At 43.5% G+C, this 14,512-nt stretch overlaps 1 protein-coding gene across 1 annotated transcript in view; it reads left to right on the plus strand.

Annotated features, from left to right (window-relative positions):
- Positions 1-7,619: 7,619 nt before the first annotated feature.
- cpne4a (copine IVa) overlaps positions 7,620-14,512 on the plus strand; it is a gene marked incomplete at its 3' end in the record, with an annotated part of 235,482 nt that continues 228,589 nt past the window's right edge. Inside the window, 1 exon segment of the mRNA XM_083761970.1 lies at positions 7,620-7,720.

Genomic DNA, 14,512 nt, shown 5'->3' on the forward strand with positions numbered 1-14,512 from the left:
AGTACCGTTTCCGGACCTAGAATGGACACTGGACAAAAGACGGCTCCGCGAGGCAACTATCTGGACATACCCACGTGTTCGGGGAGATGTCCTCTACCACACCCCACTCTCCGCTAAGCGGGAGAGGTGTAAAATTCACAGCAGCAGACCTTCTACTGGGGTCAATGCTCAAAAAAGTACCGTTTCCGGACCCAGAATGGACACTGGATAAAGACGGCTCCGCGAGGCAACTATCTGGACATACCCACGCGTTCGGGGAGATGTCCTCTACCACACCCCACTCTCCGCTAAGCGGGAGAGGTGTAACATTCACAGCAGCAGACCTTCTACTGGGGTCAATGCTCAAAAAAGAACCGTTTCCGGACCCAGAATGGACACTGGACAAAGAGGCCTCCGCGAGGCAACTATCTGGACATACCCACGTGTTCGGGGAGATGTCCTCTACCACACCCCACTCTCCACTAAGCGGGAGAGGTGTAAAATTCACAGCAGCAGACCTTCTACTGAGGTCAATGCTCAAAAAAGTACCGTTTCCAGACCCAGAATGGACACTGGACAAAGGACGGCTCCGCGAGGCAACTATCTGGACATACCCACGCGTTCGGGGAGATGTCCTCTACCACACCCTACTCTCCGCTAAGCGGGAGAGGTGTAAAATTCACAGCAGCAGACCTTCTACTGGGGTCAATGCTCAAAAAAGTACCGTTTCCGGACCCAGAATGGACACTGGACAAAGAGGCCTCCGCGAGGCAACTATCTGGACATACCCACGCGTTCGGGGAGATGTCCTCTACCACACCCCACTCTCCGCTAAGCGGGAGAGGTGTAAAATTCACAGCAGCAGACCTTCTACTGAGGTCAACGCTCAAAAAGTGCTGTGCCTTGGGGCATTGACATGAAATCACTGGCCTATAACAGACATTGTATGTGTAAAGTGGGTAAAGTAATACTATTACAGTGCTAATTACTGGTGTTGGAACACTAATGAATGGCTCTGCATGCAATTGCAAAGTAATACTAATTATTGTCAATTATGCGTGTTTATCCACTACTTGCAATCATGAGCCAGTGACACAGGGGATTTTATATACTGAAAAGAATAGCAGTGTTCATGTGCAGCCTATAAAGCCAGTTGTTGGAGATGAGGAAGACAGCACTAGTGTAGATGAATCACATTTAAATCAAACCAGCAGTGTTCATGTGCAGCCTATAAAGCCAGTTGTTGGAGATGAGGAAGACAGCACTAGTGTAGATGAATCACATTTAAATCAAACCAGCAGTGTTCATGTGCAGCCTATAAAGCCAGTTGCTGTGCACCACGCATTTCATGAGAGCACTGTACATAATCAGTCTGTACAGACTCTGAGTCTAGATGCTGTAGAAATAGATCACTCGTATGCATTTAATGAGAGCACTGTACATAATCAGTCTGTACAGACTCTGAGTCTAGATGCTGTAGAAATAGATCACTCGTATAGCACTGTACATAATCAGTCTGTACAGACTCTGAGTCTAGAATAGATGCTGTAGAAATAGATCACTCGTATGCATTTAATGAGAGCACTGTACATAATCAGTATGTCCAGATAGTTGCCTCGCGGAGGCCTCCTTGTCCAGTGTCCATTCTGGGTCCGGAAACGGTACTTTTTTGAGCATTGACCCGAGTAGAAGGTCTGCTGCTGTGAATTTTACACCTCTCCCGCTTAGCGGAGAGTGGGGTGTGGTAGAGGACATCTCCCCGAACACGTGGGTATGTCCAGATAGTTGCCTCGCGGAGCCGTCTTTTGTCCAGTGTCCATTCTGGGTCCGGAAACGGTACTTTTTTGAGCATTGACCCCAGTAGAAGGTCTGCTGCTGTGATCTTTACACCTCTCCCGCTTAGCGGAGAGTGGGGTGTGGTAGAGGACATCTCCCCGAACGCGTGGGTATGTCCAGATAGTTGCCTCGCGGAGCCGTCTTTTGTCCAGTGTCCATTCTGGGTCCGGAAACGGTACTTTTTTGAGCATTGACCCCAGTAGAAGGTCTGCTGCTGTGAATTTTACACCTCTCCCGCTTAGCGGAGAGTGGGGTGTGGTAGAGGACATCTCCCCGAACGCGTGGGCATGTCCAGATAGTTGCCTCGCGGAGCCGTCTTTTGTCCAGTGTCCATTCTGGGTCCGGAAACGGTACTTTTTTGAGCATTGACCCCAGTAGAAGGTCTGCTGCTGTGAATTTTACACGTCTCCCGCTTAGCGGAGAGTGGGGTGTGGTAGAGGACATCTCCCCGAACGCGTGGGTATGTCCAGATAGTTGCCTCGCGGAGCCGTCTTTTGTCCAGTGTCCATTCTGGGTCCGGAAACGGTACTTTTCTGAGCATTGACCCCAGTAGAAGGTCTGCTGCTGTGAATTTTACACCTGTCCCGCTTAGCGGAGAGGGGGGGTGTGGTAGAGGACATCTCCCCGAACGCGTGGGTATGTCCAGATAGTTGCCTCGCGGAGCCGTCTTTTGTCCAGTGTCCATTCTGGGTCCGGAAACGGTACTTTTCTGAGCATTGACCCCAGTAGAAGGTCTGCTGCTGTGAATTTTACACCTCTCCCGCTTAGCGGAGAGGGGGGGTGTGGTAGAGGACATCTCCCCGAACGCGTGGGTATGTCCAGATAGTTGCCTCGCGGAGCCGTCTTTTGTCCAGTGTGTATAAAGTCAATATAATATAATATAGTCAATACAATAACTGTAATGAAATAATAATACTAATAATGTAATGTAATAATTATTTAATTAACGAATTAAATAATCTTATTTTATTCTGAAGGCAACCGGATGTCTTAAATTAGCTAGCTCTCAGACAGGAAGTTCTAAATTAGCTCACAGGACAGAGCCGCGTGTGGTTCGTTTATTTTGAACTTCCGCGTGCCTGCTGGCGAGTTTCTTTCTCCACAGAGTCCACAAGTGTTGCCAGATCGTGTGAGAGAAATAAGCAGGCCAGGTGGTACAGTGTGGTTTGATTGATTGAAAATATGTATTAACAGTAACACAACAGTTTGCAGAATTATTACAGTCCTACATTTCAAGCACAAGTCAATATACAAAGACTGTTACCTGCGAGTTGACGACCCACTTGTTTACAAGAGGGTCCACCTTGTTCAATTCATCAAAATTATAGGTATTCCCAAACCTTTTCATTTATACCAACTGAACAATTATTTGTGTCGTTGCGACGTGTTGTGAGCTAAGTTGTAGATCTGCTATTTCCCCCTATTTCCCCCTCCTATAGTGTTAGTATGTTAGTGTACATTTTCATCTTAAACAAACTGGCTATAGGACAGTCTAGCACCCCTCAAAAAGGGAAAATCATTTGTATTAAGAGGCACTCTTGCGGACTTTGTTAGAGATTGGTCACTTGTTGCAAGATTCTTAAAAGACGAATGTAAAAGAGTAATATGTATGGGTGTAACTGTATGAGAATAAGTTAAACTGATGGGAGTATATATATATATATATAAAGTATGAGTTCAACTGTATGATGGGAGTATAAAGCATGAGTTCAACTGTATGATGGGAGTATACTTGACTGCTACTTTTTTCTGTATTATTTTCTGGCATGTTGTTGATTCTGTTTTTTTGTTTTTGTTGTATGTACGTCGTTGTAATGTAATAATCGAGAAAACCCAATAAAAACATTGAAAGAGAGAAAAAGGGAAAAACATGTAGGCAATATTATCACACGAAAATATGAAATTACCTACCTATAGGTTCCATCCTGGAGGCAAATCTTTCCGGTGATAAAACGGCCACCAACGTAATAAAAAAAGTCAACCAAAGAACAAGATTCCTATACAGGATCTCCTCACTGGTCAACAAAAAACAGCTTGAAGACTCTAACAGCTTGGAGCCCTCGTACAAAGGTTTCTTTGACTATGCATGCACCTCCTGGTACTCCTGCACCTCCTGTACTACAGCACCTCTAAGGCCCTTAAAACCAGGCTCCAGACTTCCCAAAACAAACTGGTCAGGCTACTACTTGGCCTCACTCCCCGAACCCACCTCACCCCTGCCCACTTTGACAGGCTGGAATGGCTTAGGGTTGACGATAGAGTACAGCATCTTGCAATGGGTCTGGTCCACAAGATTTGCTACACCACCAAGATACCCATGTACCTGTCTAAATACTTCCTTAATGTCAACGAAGTTCACACGACCACACCCACAACACCAGAGGGAGTTCAACAAACCATGTGCAACCCCGATTTGGCACAGACAAAATTAATTTCGATCCTATGCCACCAAATCCCAAAATGTGGAACGCCCTACCAACAATCATCTCAGACATGCGAATCCCTTGACTCCTTCAAACCTGCTCTCAAAGGGCACCTACGGACGGCTGCAATTCGAAACTGGCCCACTGTTTTGATAAATTGCAAATGGTGGGCCCTATCGTAAACAAGTGTAATGCTTTATGGTGTCGTCCACTCACAGTTAATAGTTTTTTGTATTGAGTTGTACTTGAAATGTACTGTAATTCAGCAAACTGTTAAAAAAATCTATCAATCAATCAATCAAAGGCCTACAGTATGGTGAAAAAGGGGGGGAGGGGGCCTGCAGTTTCGAATTGCAGCCGTCTGAAGGTTCTCTTTGTTTTTGTTCGGATTTCGGGAGATTAACCGAGTATCCGACGGACTCAGCAACCGGCAAGACTTTAACTAAGATTCAACACGCATAGACTGAACTAAAACGTTCCAATAATCGCTTCTCTTTACAAACGCATGCTTTTTATATGGTTTTATTCACTCGTTATTACACATAAACACACACACATACACACTGTTTGTTTCCCCCTCCCCGACACAGGATGGATACAGTAGTAGTACTCTGGAACTTTGCCTAATAGTCTGCCCCTAACCTATCTGCCGCTGGGAGTTCAGCTTTCATTGAAACATTCTAAGCTGGCCCAGACCGGTCACTTGAGAGCCATTCTTCGCTCTCTCGATCTGGTACAACTTAGCTGCACCTTATTACAGATTAGTTCAACACTACCTGGTTGGTATTTACCTATGTAGTAAGTTAGTAACCTATGTTACCTATGGTTTTAAATCTGATTTGGGAGACAAAACAAGAGGCACAATACATACTCTGTTTATACTATTTTAAAACATTTTAAAACAGTACAAATAGCCGATCTACAAGCTAACAACGTGTCGATGTAGAATTGGCTAGTTGAACTATGTTTAAATGTTTTAAAATAGTAAAAAGTGGCAAATAAGTTTAGGGATAATGGGTAAGGGGTGGCGCAAGATGGAGCCCTATATAGGGCCAAATTCACAACGGAAATATACGACCAGGTGTAAATGAAATGCGTAATGAATGATATAGTATTTATCCGTCCGATCAAGCTGCGACAAGCTCCTGTGTCATTCAGAAAAGGTGGCGTAATGACTGCATTTGTGCGGATCGTGTATCGCGACCGCGTATCTCATTTGGCCTCTTTCCCAGGTGATTTGCCTGGTGTAGCCTGGTTTCATGGAACATCCACGCTCATTCCACGCCATATAAGGCAACAGGAAATATCTGTCCTCGGATGAAAAACGTCATTACAGCCTGCAAAATGCACAGATCCCCAAGCTTATAAGTTATACACAACAGTGAATGCGGTGCTCGCAAGTACTAGTTTCGCCCAGGACGATATTCGATGCGTATGCACCGTCCCAGCAAATGACGTAATGACTACTTGTGCCTGATACGGCAGTGGTGCCAGATTACATACATGTATACATAGGAGCATTATACCTTTAATCCTCCCGACACTAAAAACATATCGTCATTACGTCACCATCGAAAACCAATTACACTCTGGCATTGGGTCCTTTACAATTTACAATTTAGGCATTTAGCAGACGCTCTTAATCCAGAGTGATTTACATTAAGCAAGAACAAAAAGCATGGGAATACATCACATAAAAGCATTTATCATGAAACATGCGTAAGCTAAGAAAGTAACAGTGGAATATCTATATAATGAAACTATACATATAAACTATACATATACTACTATGCTATACATATGTACTATGGCGTGCTATGACTATATACAATGCAATTATAGTGCTGTCTACATAACATGCTATAAGTCTGTATCAAATGCTATCCAAGTCTACATAAATGCTATCTAAGGGGGTAGGGTAAGTGCTATGGGCCATAAGTCTGTATCAAATGCTATCCAAGTCTACAGAAATGCTATCTAAGGGGGTAGGGTAATCCACATCTTTATTACGTCATCATTGAGAGCTAGTTATACCAGTTATACCCTGACGTCATATGCTGGGACGGTGCATACGCATCAAAAGTGGCGCAAAGTAACCACAGTATACCGCTAATCAACTTACAAATTACAGGCATTTAGTATTAATCACTATAGTCCAAGATTAAGTAGGCTACATTTAAAGCAATTGACAATTTAAAATAAATAATTAAATAATTATAGGCCTACCGTATACGTGATAACATATTTTATTTCAGTTTATATATAGCCTACCTTTTTTTTTTCATCGGATATCGATGATTTATTTCTTTGAGAAACTAAAAAGGGATCCAGAATAATTCTAAATCGATAAAGCTGCATTTATTTTATAGATAGAAACTTGTACCAGACTTCATAATACTACGTTTTTACATGCATAAAGTAGGTAGGTAGCAAATAGCTAAACCTAATAATTCAACATTTCAAACGTTCCTTCACAGAGAAGCTGAGATTTGACAGTTTGTAGCGGTATACTTGCGCGCTCTGCTTGCGCACTAGTAGGCCATAAATGGCTAGTAGGCCATAGGCCTACTAGTGTGCAACAAGCAAGTAGGCACTCGACAGAGTGCAGTTCTAGTTATTATTCCATGTGAGGGTTTTTCATCAAAATGATGAATAGTGTACGTGAGCGATCTTGACCAGTAGATGGTGCTGTCGCGTAAGAAGAGGAGTGTGGTGTGTATAGAGACTACAATAAAGTTGGTGACCCGTCACATTGTGTGCATGAGCCATGACTCCAGAAGTAGCAGTCTTGTGTCTTACCTGCGTCGCTTACTTCGTTGAGTTCGTTCAGTGAAATACATGAATCTACGAGGAAACACCTTCTCATCTGACAACATTCAACAGTCAACATTAGAAGAACATCGCATAATGTTAATCATTCTTTAGGCGGACTGTCTGCTGTCAGCATGATCCAACTTTAACAGCAACTAACCTAAAACAGACCTCGAGCGAGTCACAGGATTCGATAGGTCACAGCTTCGGGTGTACAATAATTGAGGAGGGGGTGTTCCCATAGATGGGTGTTCCCCGGTGAAAGAAGTGACGCGAGGAGGATTTTCAATTGGAGAGAGAGAGAGAGAGAGAGAGAGAGAGAGAGAGAGAGAGAGAGAGAGAGAGAGAGAGTAGGGGGTTTATAGCATGAGGATACAGTCTTACATGGGTAAAGGAGAGGAGAGCTTGAATAGAGTGCGAGAAAGAGAGTCAAACTAGTAGGCTAGTTATATCTATCTATCTATCTATCTATCTATCTATCTATCTATCTATCTATCTATCTATCTATCTATCTATCTATCTATCTATCTATCTATCTATCTATCTATCTATCTATCTATCTATCTATCTATGATGCGGACACTGAATTAGAAAACTTTTTTCGTTTGTCTGTTGCCTTCAACCATTCTTGGAATACATTTTTCGCACACTTTTCATGCATCTTAATTGAGGTGAGTAGTACGTGCCTTCAATGCTCCATTGATTGTACCTGTAATGTAACAGTCTACCGTGATAGGTGTTTGGTAAATAGTTTCACATGAACCCAGCCGTGAAGAAATATCTGCACAGGTGTGTGAGTGCGATGGAGAGAGACGGAGAGAGAGAGAGAGAGAGAGAGAGAGAGAGAGAGAGAGCGCGCGCGCGAGAGAGATAGAGAGAGTTGGTGTTGTCGTGATCTTGTGCGTGGCCATCACTGTTTATAATTTGTCAATATGAATAATCGTTGGTTTTGACAGAAGAAAAGACCAATTGATTCATTTCAATGTGTTATCCCCATCATCTCATCTATAGTGTACGTTTAGTGTTTATGTTGTCTGTTTTTATTGGACCCTGAGTCTGAACAAATAAAGTTGATTGATTGATTGATTGATTGATTGATAGCCCATTTAAGATTGAGATTCTACAAAATGCCCCCCCCCCCCCCCTGGCTCATCAGTTCTCACACTTTCAAGATATGAAAAAAATAAATAGCCAATGCAAAAACAGAAAAAAGGGGGAGGAAAAAGTCATGATGTTATGGGTTAGAAAAGCTTGTTTCCTACATTTTAGAATAATCTAAGAAATTCCATAAATTAGAAAACAAATGTTTAAGTATACAGTGGTGAAAACAGAAGATCTTACAAGCTATAGCCGATCTGCAAGCTCATAGCCGATCTGCTATTTTCGGCTTGTAGAGCTTGCATGTTCTGCTTGTAGATAGCAGCTTGTATAGATCTGCTATTTTCACTATAGTCTGGGATCTGTGTTAGAAACAAGCAGTGGGTTTGTGAACAGCACATTTATCAACATGCAGTCAGATTTGTGTGAGGGAGTGTGTCAGTGAGACCTCACCGGTGTGGAGGAGCTCTTTAGGGGGGGCTTGTTAGCTCCTATCAAGACCTGAGGCAGAATCTACAAATGCTGAAATCCACATGATTCTATCTCTGTGGTGCTCAATATTTCATGTCAAGGACCCCAGAAACTATAATGTAATTGGCCGCCGACACCCTCTGAAAATATGTTGTTCCAGGGACCCCCCCCCCCCCCAGAAGCAAAGATTTGAGTTAAAAATGTTCACTCTGAAAGAATATATATTCAAAGATTTGTGCCACGTTTTCACGATTTTTCAAAAATAACAGACAAGCTTGTAGCTTGTGAGCTTGTAGATCTTGTAGATCTGCACCAAAAGGGGTTCCCGCCCCAAAATGGGCTATAGATCAGCATCTGCAAGATCTGTCATGTTAAAAAAATATAGCAGATGTACAAAGCTGTGAGGATGAGGTTAGACATTAGTTTAGGGTTAACCCGTTAGGCGTATAGTTTTAAACTGAGGATAAAGTTAGAAATAAGTTTAAATGGTAAATGGTGCATTTATATAGTGCCTTTATCCAAGGCGCTTTGCATAGATTAAGCATTAGCATTACATTCACCCATACATGAATACACCGATTCTGGAGGAAACCATACAAGGCACCAACCAGCCCATCGGGAGCCATTAGGGGTTCAGAGTCTTGCTCAAGGACACTTCGACGCTAACTCATGGGGGAGCCCGGGTTGAAACTGGCAACCTTGTGGTTTACCATCCAGCCACTCTACCCCACAGCCACCACCGCCCCAGTTTAGGGTTAGGCATAGTATTACTGAGGTTAAGTTTAGGAATAGGGTTAGGCTTTGGCATGGTTTTTCTGAGGTTAAGATTATAGGAATAAGGTTAGGTTTAACCATTTAGGCATATCTTACTGAGGTTTCTGGACAGGAACCCCTTTTGGTGTTTTAGCTGTTGTTTTTTTCTGTTATGCTTTAGCTATTGAAAAATAGCAGATTTACAAGCTCATATACGATTTTTCCTGCCCCTTCCGGGGAATTAAACCGGCAACCTTTCGGGCAACAAGGGTGCTCCTCTAACCCTTAGACCACCGCTGCCCAGTTAGGTTAGGTTAAGTTTAGGAATCTACCGTTCCGCCGGCCTTATAGGCTATACGCCCGAGGCGACTGCAGGTTTGAGGTGAGCGTTCTGGTATTCAGTTCAACATCTAATAAATGCTCCCATGCAGAGAAGGTGTCTATACTGGTTAACTATTTCATTAAAATAGATGAATTAAAACCAGCACTAAAAAAAAAGAAACAATGAATCTGGTTAATGAACGGAAGGAAATGTGAAATATCTGACAAGAGAAAACACACAAAGAAAAAGGAAAAGAGAAGATAAAGACAGACCTTTGATCCCACCTTTCAAGAAATTGATCAAATGAAGAGTATAATGCATTCAGACGGATTCCCCCGAAGCATGTCCTCGTTGAGAACGCTTTAATCGTTGACACATTTTGACTGGTTCTCAACAAAGAATTAATTTTGACCCTTAATCCCTGTCACAATATAAGATATACTTATTCACATCATCGACTGGACAGGTGTGGGGGGGGGGGAAGCTGTATATGGAATCACAATAAAAACAAGGTGATTTCAGTGTAGGAGAGACAGACAGCAGGACAGCTGAGATAGAGGGAGACAGTGTAGGAGAGACAGACAGTAGGACAGCTGAGAGGGAGACAGTGTAGGAGAGACAGACAGTAGGACAGCTGAGAGACAGACAGTGTAGGAGAGACAGACAGTATAGGACAGCTGAGAGGGAGACAGTATAGGAGAGACAGACAGTAGGACAGCTGAGAGAGGGAGACAGTGTAGGAGAGACAGACAGTAGGACATCTGAGAGGGGGAGATAGTGTAGGAGAGACAGACAGTAGGACAGCTGAGAGGGAGACAGTGTATAGGAGAGGCAGACAGTAGGACAGAGAGAGAGACAGTGTAGGAGAGACAGACAGTAGGACAGCTGAGAGGGAGACAGTGTATGAGAGTCAGACAGTAGGACAGCTGAGAGGGAGACAGTGTATATAGGAGAGACAGACAGTAGGACAGCTGAGAAGGAGACAGTGTAGGAGAGACAGACAGTAGGACAGCTGAGAGGCAGACAGTGTAATGTATAATAGACTAATAGGAGAGACATGAAATATATATACTGTACGATGGTGTTCTATATGTAGCTCATATATGTTGTATTAAATGTGATGTCTTGGGGATTCACTCTCACACAGTCCTGCTATCTCTGGACTATCAGTATTGATGCTGCGCTAATGAGAGGAGAGAGGGAGAGGAGAGGAGAGGAGAGGAGAGGAGAGGAGAGGAGAGGAGAGGAGAGGAGAGGAGAGGAGAGGAGAGGAGAGGAGAGGAGAGGAGAGGAGTGTCCATGACAAAGAAAATATATGATGTGGAGAAAATAAAGACTATTATCATCATTATTATTGAATGTGGTAACAGCATTTGCTCAGTACACTATTTCGGGGGCATATTTAGAATGTGTGCAGGCTTTGCAATTAATGAGGATTTAGTTGACACAATTAAATAAAATGGCGATAGTATCCAGTGTGGGGCAGACGGCCTGTCACAGCCAGATTTGGGAGAGCAGTTGCGAGGAAAGCGGTAAAATGAGACTTTCGTGGTTGTTTTCGTCTCAGATTTAGTCCCGACGGAGCGTCACAGTATAACTCTATATGGGGACACAAAAGCGACACAAAAGTAGGACCCGGAAGTATCTCTGGAGGGCGCGTTCACGTCACGGCTAAAATACTGAATAGCAGGGGGTCTTATGACAGGCTCCTGTCATGACGCTAGTAGGATCTATTTTCTTTGTGGTTGGTTCAGCCCGGGCTCCCCCAGAGTCATTGTCGAAGTGTCCTTGAGCAAGACACTGAACCCCCAAATTGCTCCTGATGTGCTGGTTGGTGCCTTGCATGGTTTCCGCCGCCATCGGTGTATGAATGTGTGTGTGTGAATGGGTGAATGTAATGCACAATCTATTTAAGTGCCTTGGATAAAGGCGCTATATATATCATACTATAATTCTAACAATGTCTGTGTGTGTGTGTGAGAGAGTGTGTGTGTGTGTGTGTGTGTGTGTGTGTGTGTGTGTGTGTGTGTGTGTGTGTGTGTGTGTGTGTGTGTGTGTGTGTGTGTGTGTGTGTGTGTGTGTGTGTGTGTGTGTGTGTGTGTGTGTGTGTGTGTGTGTGTGTGTGTGTGTCAGAAACACCGCATTATCTCCTCATTGCCTGCACCAATCACTCCCAGGCATTGACCATATGAATATGGAGGGCGTAACGGAGCCCTTTTTTTGATTTGACACATTAATGATTAATAATGAATTTATTAGTGAATTAAAAATGGGGCAAATATCTCACAACGGGTAAGGACTAGTATATGTATATAAATGCACCATTTACCATTTTCAGCCAATACCATTGATGTTTACACCGTAACAGTTTAATTCCACCCAACAGCGACGATGTCCTGACAGACATGCACTCAACATCACTGTAGGATGAATAATATATGTATGCCGGGTTTCACGCGGTGAAGGAATATCATATTCATGGTAATCAAGGCAATAGAGGGTATGCGCGTGACATCGTCATCATACGAGGAAGTTATGCGGAAATGCCTACTGAGGGGCAAAAAAAAACACTTTCTGGCCTTGACAGCCCATACATCCAAAACAGAAAACTCATATTTGATTGCATTAAATGACTTTAATCAGCATTAAATTCACTTTGTCACTCACTTTGCCACTCGATGTGCCACTCGATCTGCCTTTCACTTTATGCATGTGCATACCCTCTCTCTCTATAGGTCCCAGCCAGCACCAGTTTGTTGGCTGGGAGCTCTTGGTGTCTTTGGCAGTGCTGCAAGTCTCATTCTCCTGTATAGAGCTATAGGGTTTGATTGATTGATTGAAATATTTATTAACAGTTTGTGGAATTTACAGTACATTTTAAGCACAAACTCAATACAAAGACTGTAAACTGTGAGTGGACGACCCAATTAAGCATTACACTTGTTTACAACAGGGTCCACATTGTTCAATTCATCAAAACATTTAAAGACATACAAACATTTAGAGACATACAAATAGACATTTTTATGTAGCTAAAGAACAGAACAGGAATTCATCATATGGGAAGCAAAAAAGGGAAAAGATACAATATACAGTGAGGGGAAATGGGGGGGGGGGGGATTCAGATTTTACAGAGGCCAGTTTCGAATTGCAGCCATCCGTAGGTGCCCTTTGAGAGCGGTTTTGAAGGAGTCAAGGGATTCACATGTCTTAATGACTGTTGGTAGGGCGTTCCACATTTTGGTGGCATAGGAGCGAAAAGAATTTAGTCCTTTGTTTGTGCCGAATCTGGGTTGTACATGGTTTGTTGCACTCCCTCTGGTGTGGACTTCGTTTACATTAAGGAAGTATTTAGACAGGTACATGGGTATCTTGGTGGTGTATCGAATCTTGTGGACCAGACCCATTGCAAGATGCTGTACTCTGTCGTCGACCCTAAGCCATCCCAGCCTGTCAAAGTGGGCAGGGGTGAGGTGGGTTCGGGGGGTGAGGCCAAGTAGGAGCCTGACCAGTTTGTTTTGGGAGGTCTGGAGCCTTGTTTTAAGGGCCTTTGAGGTGCTGTGGTACCAAGAGGTGGATGCATAGTCAAAGAAACCTTGTACGAGGGCTCCTGTTAAGGTCTTCAAGGTGTTTTTGCTGACCAGTGAGGAGATCCTGTAAAGGAATCTTGTTCTTTGATTGACTTTTTTGATTACGTTGGTGGCCATTTTATCACCGGAAAGATTGGCCTCCAGGATGGAACCTAGGTAGGTAATTTCATCTTTTCGTGTGATAATATTGTCACCCACTCTAACCAAGAAGCCATCTGCCTTGCTGAGTTTACTATTTGATCCGAAGAGGATGGATTCAGTTTTTCCCAGGTGTAAGGATAGTTTGTTATCAGCGAGCCAGGTGCAGATTCTACCGAGTTCAGAGCTGAGGGTCTTTTCAACCTGCAGTTTGTTCCTGTCCGAGACCAGCAGTGCTGAGTCATCTGCGAACAGGAACAAGTTGCAGTCACAAGCTGAAGTCATGTCGTTAACATAAATTAGGAACAGTAAAGGCCCTAGTATGCTTCTTTGTGGGACGCCACATCTCACTGGGAGGGGAGGGGACAGTGTTCTGTTCACCTCCACCATCTGTTCTCTCCCCTCCAGGTAGGATTGCATCCAGCTCACTGATGTGCTATCAAAACCAATAGCTTTAAGCTTGTTAACCAGTATGGAGTGGTTCACGGTGTCAAAAGCCTTTTGGAGGTCCAGCATGACCATGCCACAGTATTTTCCAGCATCCACCTCGTGTTTGATGTGATCGCTCAAATAGAGGAGGCATGTGTCAGTGGAGTGGGATGTTCTGAAACCAGATTGGAACTCGTACAGCAATTTATTAGTGGCAAGATACTTTTCAACCTGTTCATAGACTATTTTTTCCATCACTTTCGAGATGGAGCTTAGAATAGAAATAGGGCAGTAGTTGCCGGGTTCTAATTTACTCCCTTTTTTGTACAAGGGGGTTACTTTGGCCAGTTTAAAATCTTGGGGGACCTGTCCCTGTTTGATGGAGAGGTTAACTATGTGCAGGGTGATGACTGGAGCTATGGAAAAGGCTGAGTCTCTGAGAAATTTGGAGGGAATATTGTCATGGCCAGTGGCCTTGTGGGGTTGGAGGGCACTCAGTTTTTTAAGTGGTAAGGGTATGCATGCATGAAGTGACTAAGTGAGTGGCAAATCAAGTGGCAAAGTGAGAGGCAAAGTAAGTTTAACGTTGTTGGGGACTTTTCTGTTTGAATGTATGGACTGTAAAGACTTCTTTTTTGGCCACTCAGTATAGGCGTTCCTGC

The sequence above is a fragment of the Protomyctophum parallelum genome (genome assembly GCF_964188405.1).
Source record: "Protomyctophum parallelum genome assembly, chromosome: 3".
Classification (NCBI taxonomy): Eukaryota; Metazoa; Chordata; class Actinopteri; order Myctophiformes; family Myctophidae; genus Protomyctophum; species Protomyctophum parallelum.